This window comes from Equus asinus, chromosome 20 (genome assembly GCF_041296235.1).
Source record: "Equus asinus isolate D_3611 breed Donkey chromosome 20, EquAss-T2T_v2, whole genome shotgun sequence".
NCBI lineage: Eukaryota > Metazoa > Chordata > Mammalia > Perissodactyla > Equidae > Equus > Equus asinus.
In genome coordinates, this window is record NC_091809.1 from 21,434,015 (window position 1) to 21,449,538 (window position 15,524).

At 40.4% G+C, this 15,524-nt stretch overlaps 1 protein-coding gene across 2 annotated transcripts in view; it reads right to left on the bottom strand.

The window, feature by feature from the left end:
• LOC106824494 (zinc finger protein 266-like) overlaps positions 1–15,524 on the bottom strand; it is a 64,151-nt gene that overhangs the window by 47,334 nt on the left and 1,293 nt on the right. The window lies entirely within an intron of this gene.

A 15,524-nucleotide genomic window follows, 5' to 3' on the forward strand; every position in this document is an offset into this window, starting at 1 on the left:
GCGCATAAAACATTCTCAAGGATAGACCATATGCCGGGAAACAAGGCAAGCCTCAATAAATTCAAGAAGATTGAAATAATAGCAAGCATCTTTTCCAATCACAATGCTATAAAGCTAGAAATTAACTACAAGGAAAAAACTGAGAAAGGGACAAAGATGTGGAGACTAAACAACATGCTGTTGAACAAGCAATGGATCATTGAAGAAATTAAAGGAGAAATCAAAAAATATCTGGGGATAAATGAAAATGAAAACATACCACACCAACTAATATGGGATATAGCAAAAGCCATATTAAGATGGAAACTCATCACAATACAGGCACACCTTAACAAGCAAGAAAAATCCTAAATAAGTAATCTCAAATTACACCTAACTGAATTAGAAAAAGAAGTAGAAACAAAGCACAAAGTCAGCAGAAGGAGAGAAATATTGAAAATCAGAGCAGAAATAAATGCTATTGAAACAAAAAAGGCAGTAGAAAGGATGAATGAAACAAAGAGCTGGTGGTTTGAGAAGATAAACAAAATTGACAAATCCTAGCCAGACTTACAAAGAAAAAAGAGAGAAAGCTCAGATAAATAAAATTAGAAATGAAAGAGGAAAAATAACAACAGATACCATAGAAATATAGCAGGTTATTAGAGAATACTACGAAAAACTATATGCCAACAAAATGGACAGTCTACGGGAAATGGGTAAACTCTCAGACTTTTACAACCTCCCAAAGCTGAATCAAGAAGAAATAGAGAATCTGAATAGACCAATCACAAGGGAAGAGATTGAAACAGCAATCAAAAGCATCCCAACGAATAAAAGCCCAGGACCAGACGGCTTTCCTGTAGAATTCTACCAAACTTTCAGAGAGGATTTAATACCTATCCTTTTCAAGCTATTCCAAAAAATTAGGAAAGATGGGACACTTCCTAACACATTCTACAAGGCCAACATCACGCTGATACCAAAGCCTGACAAGGACAGCACAAAAAAGGAGAACTACAGGCCAATATCGCTGATGAATATAAATGCAAAAATACTCAATGAAATATTGGCAACCCGAACACAGCAAGACATCAAAAAGATCATACAACATGATCAAGTGGGATTTATACCAGGGACACAGGGATGGTTCAACATCTGCAAATCAATCAATGTGATACACACATTAACAAAATGAGGAATAAACCACATGATCATCTCAATAGATGCAGAGAAAGCATTTGACAAGATCCAACAGCGATTTATGATAAAAACTCTTAACAAAATGGGAATAGAATGAAATTACCTCAACATAATAAAGGTCGTATATGACAAACACACAGCCAGCATCATACTCCTTAGGGAAAAACTGAAAGCCATCCCTCTGAGAACAGGAGCAAGACAAGGATGCTCTCTATCACCACTCTTATTCAACATAGTCCTGGAGGTTTTGGCCAGAGCAATTAGGCAAGAGAAAGGAATAAAAGGAATCCAGATAGGGAGTGAAGAAGTGAAACTCTCGCTGTCCGCAGACGACATGAACTTATATATAGAAAACCCTGAGGAATCCATCAGAAAACTATTAGAAATAATTAACAACTACAGTAAAGTCGTGGGGTACAAAATCAACTTATAAAACTCAGTTGCATTTCTATACTCTATCTATTTTGTAATCTCCTTTCCCACAGGCCAGTTCTTAATCAACTGCTTCAGCATTACTGTTGATTGTCCATTCTCAGTGAAGAGACCCATGGAATGAATAGGCCATCTATACCTAACCACCAGCAAGACCTATTCATCACATTTAAGGTATAATCCTTCACATGTAAGGCAGTGCCCATTCCAAGGTGAGACTGGCACAGCAGTACAAACATAGAGAGGCCAACAAGCAATGCTACAAGCTTTTATCTCTCAAATGACACAAATACAATCAGCCCTTGGTCTCATAAATTAAGGTCAAAGCGCACTAGCTACAACGATTCTTAGCTGTTTAGTCCTTGATTTACTGCTGGCTGACCATAGACGTGTTTGCAAAATTGTGCTAACTTCCTGGTGTATGGCCATTAATAACACGAGCCAAGTGGTCCAGCTTATCAAAGATATGAACAATTCTATGACAATTATCAAAGAAGTTTCACATAATTACACTTTACAATTGTACTATCACATGACTCCATGACCCGGACATCTCTCAATTTATCATGGACATATTTTCATGGTTCCTAACCATTGAATGTGGAGTTTGGCTATGTGCTCTGTGTCACGGGGTCATAATACTCTTCTAGAAATAGCCTATGCTCTGCTTTACTTAAATGTTGTGGATTTATGCCTAGCTTGATCTCACCTTATACAAGTGTCTTCCAAGATACAGGTCTCAACTACCTAAGACTATGGGATCTCGGCCAGTACCCCAAATACACGTAACGCAAATAGTGATGCTAAAATATCACAGTCTAGTTGTCTTGAGCATACTTTTAATTTCTGTAGATTGATGCTTTAACGTCTACAGACTTTAGATCGCCCCAAAACAAATGCTCTAAAAGTCAAAGTGAACATGAATTTCTCAGGGGCAACACTTATAAACGTAGTTAGCCCATCCCAAGCCTGCTTACCCTGCCTTGCCCATTTCTTCCTGTGGAAACCACAATAAAAGTGCATGTCCACAGTTCTGCTCCCTCTCCCTGCCTCATGGGCACCCTGGTGCTTCCCTGAGTGGCTCGGGTAACATGTGCTGTGTTCTCTCCAGGGAACTGTGAGTATAACAAAACCATAAAACTCTTTCTAATCTCTTTCTCTTGATCTACAACTGATCTAACCATACATTACCCAAGGTAACATGATTGAAAGAGAGTACCACACCATTTCAATTACCATGGTATTTTTTTCTTTGAGGAAGAGTTGCCATGAGGTAACATCTCTTTCCAATCATTCTATCTTTTTGCTTGAGGAAGGCTAGCCCTGAGCTAACAGCTGTGTGACTCTCCCTCTACTTTGTGTGTGGGATGCCTCCATAGCATGGCTGATGAGTCGAATAGGTCCATGCCCAGGATCCGAACCCATGAACGCCAGGTTGCCGAAGAGGATCATGCTGAACTTGAACCGCTTGGCCACAGGCCTGGCCCCTAGATTACCATAGTTTGAAATTGGGAATTGGAGAAAGTTGGATTTTCTGTTTCTACAAAAACAGCTGTTGGAATTTTGATTGGGTTGAATCTACAGACTGCTTTGGGTAGTACTGACACGATCATATTATCTTACTATCCATGAGCACAGGATATCGTTTCCATTGTTTAGACCTTCTTTACATCCCTCCAGCTACATTCTGTAATTTTCAGTCCCCAAAGCTTTCACCTCTTTGGCTAAATTTATAACATGGTAGTTTATTTTTTTAGATGCTATTGTAAATCTTAATTGTCTTTTCTGGTTCTTCATTGCTGCTATCCAGAAACACAATTGATTTAGGGGTGTTGATCTTGTATCCTACAACATTGCTCAATTCATTATAAGCAGTAATAACTATTTTTTGTGAGGAAGATTGGCCCTGAGCTAACATCTGTGCCAATCTTCCTCTATTTTATGTGGTATGCCACCACAGCATGGCTTGCTGGGTGGCACTAGGTCCGTGCCCAGGATCTGAACCTGCAAAACTCAGGCTGCTGCAGCAGAGCATGTGAACATAACCACCACACCACCGGACTGGCCCCAATATAAGCTGTAATAACTTTTGTAGATTCTTTTGGATTTCCTGTATATAGGATCATGTCATCTCCAAATAAAAATAGTTTTTTCTTTCCTTCCAACTTGGAAGACTTTCATTTCTTTTTCTTGTCTGATTGCTCCAGTTACAATTTCCAGTACAGTGTAGAATAGCAGTACTGAAACTGGGCATCTTGATCTCAGGGGGGAAAACCTTTCCATCTTTCACCATTGATTTTGATGTTAGCTGTGGATTTTTCACAAATGCCCATTATCATATTGAATAACATCCCTTCTGTTCCTAGTTTTCTGAGTTTCTATACAGAAAAGATGACGGATTTTGACAATTACCTTTAGTGCATCAGAATGCTATAGTGTTTTTTTCCCATTTGTTCTATTAACATGATGTATCACACTTTTTTACTCACTTTTGTTGAACCCTCCCCACCCCCCCCACCCCCCCCACCCCCCCCCACCCCCATGTACTTGGAGGATAAATCTCACTTCATCATGATGCTTAATCCTTTTAATGTGCTGTTGGTTTTGGTTTGTAAGTATTTTGTTAAGAATGTTTGTACCTATATTCGTGAAATACATGAGTCTGTAATATTCTTTTCTTGTGATGGTTTTATCTTGATTTGGTGTCACTGTAATGCTGATCACACAGAATAAATTAGGAAGCGTTCTCTTTTGTATTCTATTTTTGCAAGAGTTTGAGAAAGATTGCTGTTGATTCTTCTGTAAATGTTTGGTACAATTCATCACAGAGGCCATCTGGTCCTCCATCTTTCTTCCTTGGGAGAAGCTGAATTACTGATTCACTCCCTTTAATTGTCATAAGTCTGTTGAGATTTTTCATTTCTTCCTGATGCAGTTTAGTTAATATATGTTACCAGGAGTTTGTGTATTTCATCTAGGTTATCTAATTTGTTGGTGTACAATTGTTCATAGTATTCTATTACAGTCCTTTTCATTTCTGAGTGGTCAGTAGTAATGATTTTACTTACTTTCATCTCCACTTTTCTTTGTCACACTAGCTAAAGGTTGTCAATTTTGTTGAACTTTTTAAAGAAACATTTAGTTTCATTGCTCTTGCTATTGTTTCTCTGTTGGCTATTTTATATATTTCCCTTCCAATTTTTAGTATTTCTGTCCTTCTTTTAGATGTGTTTACAGTGTTCTTCTTTTCTACTTCCTCAAAGTACAGAGTTAAGTTGTTGATTTGAGATCTTTCTTTTCTTTTTTTTTCTTTTGAGGAAGATTAGCCCTGAGCTAACTACTGCCAGTCCTCCTCTTTTTGCTGAGGAAGCCTAGCCCTGAGCTAACATTGTGCCCATCTTCCTCTACTTTATATGTGGGACGCCTACCACAGCATGGTGTGCCAAGTGGTGCCATGTCCACACCCAGGATCTGAACCGGTGAACCCCGGGCCACCAAAGCAGAACATGTGCACTTAACCGCTGCACCACCGGGCCGACCCCTGAGATCTTTCTTGTATAGTGAAGGTATTCACACTCACCTACAGGAAACCATCAGCTCTCAGCTTAGCCCCACCATCAGTGAACCTAACCCAGGCAGTGGCTTCCCTTCAGGTGGTGGAATGGAGAATGAAGTGTCTACAAAGTCGGTAGCTGCCTAAAGGTAAAATCAAAATGCTTGTGGTCAGGCTGCCGTATTCTACAAGATACCATTTCCATTTGACTAGCAGAGCCTGTTTGAACTTTCCCTTGTTGATCACTCAATTCTATGGGGCTTTCAGGCCAGAGTCACAGGGCTCCATGAGTCAAGCATTCAGTTTCAGCCAGAAAGTAGTACCATGTTCACAGCTGTCTTTTTTAAAAAGGAGTGTGCTTGGTGACCACATCAGCCACATGCTGCTGATATATGGGGAAACGGCCTCTCTGCATATTCTAAAACAACGCTTTCTCCCCCTGGGATTCTATATTGTTTCTGTCAGACCACCTGGAAATCTGTGGCAATCTGAGAACCCTCTGACACCTACAGGACAGGGAAGCTCAAGCATGTGAAACATCCATACCACTTGCACATTCAGCAGAAACCACAAGAACACAGTGACTGGGCCCATAGGACACTACCCACAAGGTTACTTTAGCTTTCTTTTCCTACTGCCAAATTTGCCCAAACTCTTACAGAAATATGAACCAAGGAGACTGAATGCATGTGTCAGACTAGTAACAACAAAAAGTGCAGCTCCCAGGAGATGATACCAACCTTCACAGGGAGCAGGAGCAGTGTAGGGTGACGGGATGGGTAGCTGTGAGGCAAGATGAAGGTGGCACAGGATCTCTGCCCAAGTGCCACTGTTGCCTCCTCCCTCAGTAGTCAGGGCCTTGCATTCTTGGCATGCTCAGCAAGATAAGTGGGAGCAAAGATCCATGGAGGAGTATTTTCCATCAATCCACGGTGTCCTCTGCTGATTTTTCACATGAATATGCCACTCTGCCAGACACTGACCAGTAAAGGTTGGGACCAAATCTGCTCAGTTTAACTCATACAGCATTTATTAATGCCACTATCATTAGGAGTCCAGACAGAAGGATGAGGCCAACCTGTAGGATTAATCTCACCCATGACCCCAAAATCTCGGATTCAGTCAACTGTGAACAAGATCCATGGAGGAATGAAGATGTCGTGTAAAGCCAGTCCACTCTCCCATATAACCTACACAACAGAGTAAAGACTAAGCTGCTATATTTGGTGTTGTTCCTAATAACTACAGGCTGTGACACAGTCTAAACAGCAACACTCATACCCAGAGTGAACTTCTCCACAACCCACTCTCTTCCACAAACATAAACACAAAAGGGCAGAGGTCATTCTTTTTCATGTTCGATTTTTAAACTTGATATGCATTACCATTACACAGGTTTGATTAAGCCCCATGCAAAGCGTCACCAAGCAGCAGCATCCTCGAGGGCCAGTCATGACAAAATTCAAAGCTGCCTGAACCTCAGAAGTACATGAATTTGTATCATACAGACTGAAATGAGGATATACTGGTCTGTGTGTCTCTACTCAGGGGGAACAATCATGAAATGCCATTGATGGCATCAAGCACAGCAGATTATCAAGACAAGTCCTGTTAACAAGATACTCTTTTTTCATACCACATGGACAGAATGATAAATCCAGCAGCCAGTCATATTTCAAGCTGCAGCTGTTCCATGACTCAGGCAGACAATGTGGTTGTTTTTCCAGGCTGTGGTGCTGGATGTTTTTGACTCCCTTCCTACACTGCCTGTGGTTCAAAGTATTCTTTCCTCAAGAGCTGGACTTGCTGCTCTCCATCATGGCCATGATATCTGGGTGTATAATCTCACCTTTCCCTCAATTACCTTCTGCTTGCATACTGACCTTTTATCTGAATGGATAAGGTGTGAGAGAAGGGCTTTTTTAGAAAAGATACAGTTGTATTATATCCCCACCTTGCCCAGTGTGAGCCACTGTAGACATATTCCATGAGCAGTGAATTCAGTCAAGCAGTCACTGTCTTCACAATGTAAAACCATATTAATCCAACTACAGATTGCAGGTGGCTATAAGAGGATTAAGTGTGAATCCTGTCAGCCCACTCTTAGACAGTTTCAAACCAGGAAGGTATAACAACTAGACTGGCCTTGTCTGGCTATCGAGGGAAAGAAAGAGACATTGTGCCCAAAATGGTTAGGATAGAATCACAAATGTTCAACATAGATCTACAGAGCCACCCAGAAGGCAGTTTCACTCAGCATACTGGAAGATTTCTGGACTGAGGGAAACACTTCCCATGTTCGCTACATTCACAATGTCTTTTGAGCGTGAGTCATCCCATGATTAGACTGTGAATCACACCATGTTTATTAAAGTGAGAGGGACAATCTAAAGGAAAATTGACGACTTTCAAGCATTTTTAACATGGAGGTTTTTCTCCAATGTGAAATTACAATTGAATATTAAAGTAACTAGCAGAACTGCAACTTTTGACATCTTATATTATTAGGGTTGATCTCCAATTAAAGATCTCCCTTATTAAAAACTGATCAAATAATGCAGGGTTTTCCACATTTCTTACATGACACGGCTTCAGTATGAGTTCTTATATGCTGAGCTATGAGGATAGTCTGATGGCTTTCTCATACTTCTTAAATTTTTACAGCATCTCTCAACTGTGAGTTCCTAAATGATAAGATATGAGGACCAAGTGAAACTTTTCCTGTACTCTTTATATTCACAGGGTCTTTACAGAGTGTGAATTCTCATCTGGATATTAAGGCTTGAGCAATATGCAGATGTGGACCATCTTCTTTCCAGGCCTAGGGACTTTCTCCAATATGAAACTTCATGAGATCATTGTGACATGAAATATTTAAGGGTTGTGCCACATTCCTTCTTCTCCCAGGGATTTTACAGCAACTATATGTGTTTAAAATAAGACTTATGGAAGGAAAGAAAGTGTTCCCACATGGCTTACACTCAAAAGGTTTCTCTCCATTGTCAGTTTTTACATCTTCTGTAAGGCATGAAATATTACTGAAAGCTCATCTACATACCTTATAGTGAGTCCACTCTAAGTTCCTACATGTTCTATAAGGTCACATTCTTTACCCTCATAATAAAAGAAGCTTTGATTTCTTTCTTTTATTCTTTCCCTTTATTTTCATAGAGTTTTTCACTAGGTGATTTGGATGTGACTATCAAGGGCTTGTGAACATTTAAAGACTTTTACACATGACTTCCATTGACAGGACTTCTCTCCAGCACGCTTTCTTACATGTTTAGAAAGGGCTGAAGACTGAACGAAGGCTTTCCCACATTCTTCACATTCATAGTGTTTCTCTCCAGTGGGGTTTTGCTTGTGAATATTGAGCATAGACGATTCTCTTAAGGCTTTCTCACATTCTTTAAGGTGTTAATTTTGCAGGACTTCCATAAAAAACACCATAGACTAGATGGCTTCAGCAGCAGGAACTTATTTTTTCTTAATTCTGGAGGCCAGAAGTCCAAAATCATGGCACCAACAAGGTTCACTTCTCTAGAAGATCTAAGAGAAGCATCTGTTCCAGGCCTTTCTTTGGCTTGCACATGGGTCATCTTCTGCTGTCTTCACATGGTTCTCTCTCTGTGTGCATGCATCCCCAGTGTCACTTTCACTTCTTGTTTGGACATCATTGATACTGAATTAGAGCTCCAAACAAAGGCCTCATTTTATCCTAATCACCACTTTAAACTTATCTCCAAATATGGATATATTCTGAGGTATTATGGGAAAGGATTTTAACACACGTTTTCCAGAGGGGCAGAATTCAGGCCATACCATATAGTCTTAGTTTCCAATCCTGTTAGTTCACATGTGCCATGAAGGCTTGTGGAATGAGAAAAGATTTTTGTATCCTTTAATACATAAATTTTCTCTATAGCATACATTCTTAAATTATTAATAAGGAGCAAGAATCAACTATAGGCTTTTCCACATTCCTAACATCCACATAGCTTCTCTCCACTGTATACTCTTACATGTTCCTTTAGGTTTCAGGAAGAAGTGAAGCCTTTCCCACATGGCATACATTTACCTGCTTTCTCCCCAGTGTGAATTCTGATGTGTGAGCCAAGTCCTGAGTATCAATGAAGGCTTTCCCACATTCTCTACAGACATGAACCTTCTCTCCACTGGAAAGTCTTACACGATAATAAAACTAAGATTGATATTTATGATGATGTCTCCACAATTATAAGGTTTCTCTCCAGTGTGAGTTTGTTCATGACTTTGAAATAATCAGCACAATTAAGGGATTTCCCACATTCTTTACATTGATAGATTCTCTCCAGTGTGATTTCTCTCATATATTCAAACTGAACAGAGACAACTGAAGGCTTTCCCACATTCCTTACATTGATCAAGATCCTCCTCAGTGTGACTTCCTTCATAACTTCAAAAGTAAGTGGAGGAATTGAAAGCTTTACTACACAGTGTTCATTCATAGGATTTCTCTCCAGTTTTAACTGCTTTGTGTATTTAAAATGAACTGAAATAACTGAAGGCTTTTCCACACTGAAACATTCATAGGGCTTTTCTCCAGTGTGAGTTTGCATGTGGATATTAAGGTTTATGGAACATGTGATTGTCTGGTAAGATTCCCTCTATGTGTATGGCTTTTCAGCACTGTGAGCCCTCAACTAAGTATTCAGACATGAGGAATACATTAACTGCTTTCCTAAATGGCTTACAATCAAAGGGCATCTCGCCAGTATGAGTTCTCTAATGTCCAGAAAGCTTTGAGGATTGAGGGAAGGTTTTTCCACATCGCTTACACTCAAAAGCCTTCTCTCCACTGTTTTTTTATACATTCTGAAAGTTGAGAAGAACTAGTGAAAACTTTGCCACATTCTTTACCTTTATTGAGTTTCTCTCCACTACAAATTCTTACGTGTTGAGTTAGGTGTGAGGAAACAGTGAAATTTTTCCCACATTGCTTACATTCATAGGGTTTCTCATCAGTGTGGCTTCACACGGGCACATTAAGTTTTGTGGAAAAGTAAAAGGTCTTGTTGCATTCCTTACCCTAATACGGTTTTTTGGCTCTGTGAGTCTACAAGCGCACATTCAGGCATGAGGAGCATGTACATGCTTCCCCACATACCTTACAAACAAAGGACTTCTCTCCAGTGTGGGATCACATATAAATATTCAGCTAGGCAGAATACCTAAAGCTTTTCCACATTCTCTGTTCTCATAGGAACTTTTTTGTGGTGTGCGTTTGTATATGCACATTGAAGCTTGTGAAGTGAATAGAGAGTCTCCCATATTCCTTCCATTCATAGGGTTTTCTCCATTGTCAATTCTCACATGAGATTTAAGGTATGAGTGATTAACAAAGGCATTCCCACAGTCACCGCATCAAAGTTTTCTCTTGTATGCACATCACCTGGCACGCAGTATTCGGAGTCAGGCTGATGGCTTTTCTGGACTGCTTAAGATTGGAATGTTTCTCACTGGTATAGGTTTTCTTGGGCAGTCAGAAAGCCTTTCCATGATTCTCATCACAAGTATTCCCTCTATTTTGAATACTCTTGTGTGTCTTAAGACATGAGTGCTCACTGAAGACTTTTCACATTATTTACACTCATAGAGTTTCCCTCCATTTTGGGTTGTTTCCTGTTGAGGAAGGGATGAATGATGACTAAAGGAATCTTCAGACTCCTTAATAGATTATACAGATCTCAAAACAGAACCATTATTACAATATTTATGATTTTTACCATTTTCGTTACAAGCATACAAAACTGCCCTGTTGATTTCCTCAAATTGAATGACGAAACCCTTCTGGGAGAATGCTATCCCATCTATTATGATTTTAAAATGGTTCCTGTAGTGTTCTATAAAATTGTTTTTAAACTCAACATCTTCAGATATATGTGATTGTATACTTGTGGGAAACTTGAAGCACCAAGTTTCAAGCTAGGTCTAGGATATCCCCAAATTCATCATATTCCATCTATCTCCCCAGAGGCATCACTGTCTTGGGCTATGCACTTGTTCCAAATATCTCTGGTTTCCACTTATCTTCTATCTAATTCTCAATCTTTTCTGAATGTGTAAAACAAGAGATATCATTGATCCATCTTCCCATTTGTATCCTATTTGGGAGGCTGTTCTCCCCTGCTATGATATCCTCCTGAAGTGCTCATTCTTTCATTTTAAGTCCCAAATCTCATTCTGAGATAAAACAAATAAACAAATTTGAGAGTTTAGAAAGAAATGTTAGGTTAAAGAAGTCCAAAAATATCAGGCTCATCTGTATTACTTTACAAATTAAATATAGGAAAAAAAGGAAAGATTGATTTAAACATTATGGTTATATGAAAAATTTAGCAATGATAAGGACAAGGGGTCAAACTTTTAAGTTTTTATTAGAAAATGATTCTACAAAAACTAAAAGTGATGATGAACAGAAAGAGAAAATATCAGGGAAATAAATATGAAAGATCTCAACAATGCACTAACATCAAAATGATAAATTTAAAACAGAAAAAAACCTAGGACAATTTGTGATCATTGGAAAGTGTGAGGAAATTTAAAATAAGAGTAAGGGAAGTTGAAGATACCCCGCAACATCAGAGACCAATGGCCTCAGCCTTCTGAGAAAAGAGTGCATCTTAAAATTTTTCCTGATTTTACTTCCAACCATACTGAACTTCTCACTGACTGTGGTTTTATTTTGCAAACTTTCACCGTGGAGAACACCTGTCTCTACCGTCCTCAATTCTTCTTGTTCCAACCATGAGATTAGACTCGCTTTGAACAGGGGATGCCCTGTCCACAGGGAAAGATACATTAATGGAAGAGCCTCATGCAAGGTAGAACAGAAAGTAAAAGAGAAGGAACTGCCAGCTAAAGGATGAATGAACCAGAAAATCACCATTTGGCAACACTCAATATAATATGTCATCCAGGAAAATATAAAAAATGTCAGGATACAGGATATTCCCATAGTGTCAAGCCTCAGCCCCCTGCTTATTAATTACTCTTCCTAAATAAGAGTAAATTCAATTCCAAGCGCTGGAACAAACAGAAAGCAGCTTACATCTTTTTCCCCAAACGCTCCTGTATGTTGAAGCTCCGGGAGGCTGACCCGGCTCTGGAGCTCAGGCGGGGTCAGGTGCAGCCAGGCACCCCGGCTTTTCGCGGTAGGAAGTTTCGTATTTGTGGGTATTCCCTCACTCTCGCATGCAAGGGTATCAGATACCTGTCCTCCTCAGTACTCGTGTGAATGCTTCTTATCTTCCCATCTGAATATGATGAACCAAAGAAAGAAGTGACGCCCACAACCGGCCCAGATTCACCTGAGCTCGCCCACACCGCCGGGATGCCCAGGCCCACGAGGGACTGAGACGCTGTCCTCTGGAGACGGGACAACAAAGGCTGCTTACGAGGCTTTCTGTAAAACGGGGCGCAGCGGAAGAAAAGGCTCCCCGACCGCACCTCCCCATCCTCCTCGCTGGGACAAAGCCGACCTCAGGGCCGAGTCAACGTCATTCCAATGGCGTAGGTTCCTTTCCTTCTGGAGACAAGTCACAAAGGTTGCTCTGGAGGCTTCTGAAGAGGGAAGCTCGGTGGATGAAGAGACCTCAGGCATGCACCCATACAGTGTGTCTCAGGTCTTGGTGAGCAATGAACGCCCGAATGTGCCGCGGGGCCCCAGCGAGAGCGAGTGTCACACACCAGGACTCTGTAAGTAGGCCCTCGGCGACCTGGACCAAACACACTTTCACTCCTCCTTCAACCCCCATATCCTCCACTTCGCACTGCCCTCCCCAAAGCTGGGCTGGGCTGGACCACCACTAAGAGAGATGTCTCCAAGATACCAGGAGCAGGCAGGACAAAAATCCCAATGAACAGGCGACCAAACTTTCGCTTCCTGCCTGGGGACGGAAGGGGCGGAGCTCTGCGGCTCAGGCTGCCAGTCAAGAAACACCACCTCAGACTGAGAAATTCAACTGAACAACTGCATGGGTGGGGTTGGACCACGGTTTGCTCGGTGCGGGGCTGTAGGCAGAAACAGCGTGAGACAAGATGGAGGCTAGAACCAGGGCTCGAGGCAGGGCCTACACTGGGGGTGGTGGTTGAAGGTGAGAATGTGCATCAAAAAAAGCTTTTCCACCTGCTTCACCTCACCCTCCTAGAGGGCTTATGGTGATTCTCCTGTAACATGCCTGCCAATCCCGGAAAGCCCATTTCCTCCATTCAACTAACTCCATCCTTGTCTTTATTCCCCCTTATTTCGTTTGATTTCTGTTCGACACCATGCTATACTCTAATCATTGCTTCCTTTGTGCTTTTCATATAAAATTGTCTATAAATATTTTTTCTTTTAAAGTAACTGTTTCCTTTTTTATGATTTTACCATATGGTCCAGGGCCTCCCATACTACGCTGTGAAACAGCAACAATACCAGAAATCGTTCACTTAGGAAGGGTTCTAAAGTTTCCCAAGTAACCATGTTTGCTGTGGATTTCAGTGGGTGGGCACAGTGGAATTCATAAAGATCTTAAACCGTGATTTACTAACGCATTTTATCAAGAATTGCTTATGGACACTGTCAGATCTATTTTATGCAACTATTGAAGTAATAACTATTTTGCCACGTTAATCTTTCATCTCTTGCTGTACAAAATATTAAATGTTTATGTGCCCAAAGGAAGTCTGTTTTATAAAATAGTTTCTGGATTTCCTGCCTTGCCTTAAAACGTCTCTTCAAACCCTACAGTATTTGGAGATTTCCTAATTTGCTTCTTAAATTTACTACTTGTACAGACATTTAAATCTTTAATCTTCATCCAGTGTATTCTTGTATGCGGTGGGGGTACTGGATCCAATTTTTCTTCCTCCAAAAGGCCAACTGTGGTACTAGTGCTTATTGTTAAGCTATCCTTGACCTACTGTTTTGTAATTCCGTATTTATTAAACAATAAAATTCCTATACATACCAGTATTCATATCTAGAATCTCCTTTAAAGTAACATATTTACTTATGCCTGTAGCACGCTCTTTGATTATAAAAGTTTCATATTTTCAATATCTAGTGGCAAAAGTATAATGGTAGCTAATGTTGGCTGCATCCTACAATGCCAGATGCCTCAGATATTAAGTTTAATATGCTCATAATTTCCAATGGTGTAAGCAGTACAACAATCTTCTATTTCTTGGAACAGCTTTACTGAGATATAATTCACATACCATACAATTCATCCATTTAAATCTATACAACTCAATGATGTTTACTATATGCACAAACTTACCTAACCCATCACAATTTTAGAACCACTTCATCACTTCAAAAGCAGTCTTTGCTGTCAGACTCCCATTTCCATTGTCTCTGAATATCCAGGCAAATACAAATTCCTTTCTGTCTCTGAGATTCACATTTTCTAGACACTTCATATAAATGAAGCCATACAATCTTTTATCAACAGCTTCTTTGCACTTAGAATGTTTTTAAAGGCTCATCTGTGTTGGAGCATATATGGCTCACATTATCTTGGCTTTCGGAGTTTTCCCACATAAATATGCCACTTTGTCATCCACTGACCAACCAAAGCCAGCACCAAATCTCCTCATTTCTCTCGCACAGCACTCATTGAGGATGATGTCACTAGGAGTGCAAACAGCAGAATGAGACCAATCTGCAGGAGGGACCTCATACACTACCCACAAGGTGCTAGATTCAAGCAACTGTGACAATTTCTGGTAGGACCCTGAGGTCTTATATCAGGCAATTACAATGTCATCTAAAGCCAATCTATGACACAGCACACACAAAAGATTAAGAATGATCTGCTGACCTTTGTTGTTGCCAATAATTGAAGAGACAACAGATGGGCTAAATAACAACATATATGCCCAAAAGTGAGGGACAACATGATATACTCCACAACAACAGTTAACACAAAGGTGCACAAAGAATTTTTCAAGATTTATGGTTACCCTTGATTTAGATTATCATACAGTGTTTTGCCTAAGCCTCAAGAAAGTGGCATCAAGCAGTTGCACGCCTGATGGCCATATGTGACATAACCCAACGCTGCTTGAGGGTCCAAACTATGTGAACTTGTATCATTGAAGCTGAAATGATGTTGTGCCAATGTGTCTACACCCAAAGTTCACATTCAGGATGTCCCAGTGAGGGCAGCAAGCACAGCAGTTCAGGACCAGCTACATTCACATGAGGTTTTCTGTTTTCACAGTTCACAGACAGAATGACAAAGAAAGTAGCAGGTCATACCAGCAGCAACAACTGTTGCTTGACTCAGACAACTGATATGATTGGTTTCCCAGGCTGTGGTACTAGGTA